Genomic DNA, 216 nt, shown 5'->3' on the forward strand with positions numbered 1-216 from the left:
TAGGCGGTCAGGTGTGGAAGCACAACCTCAGAAGTGGAGTTCAGGGCCCAGTGAAGTCTAAAACCAAGCGCAGTCAGACAATACCTAGAATACAGTACACACAGTAGCTCTTTGGGCTATGGCGTCTTTAGAGATTCTGGTCTCTTAGATGCTAGCCAAGAGCATGTTGGTGACTGATTTTAAAGACCAACTTTCTGATGTGTAGTCAGTTGGAGG

The sequence above is a fragment of the Simochromis diagramma genome, unplaced genomic scaffold, assembly GCF_900408965.1.
Source record: "Simochromis diagramma unplaced genomic scaffold, fSimDia1.1 OVJJ01000421.1, whole genome shotgun sequence".
NCBI classification, from domain to species: domain Eukaryota; kingdom Metazoa; phylum Chordata; class Actinopteri; order Cichliformes; family Cichlidae; genus Simochromis; species Simochromis diagramma.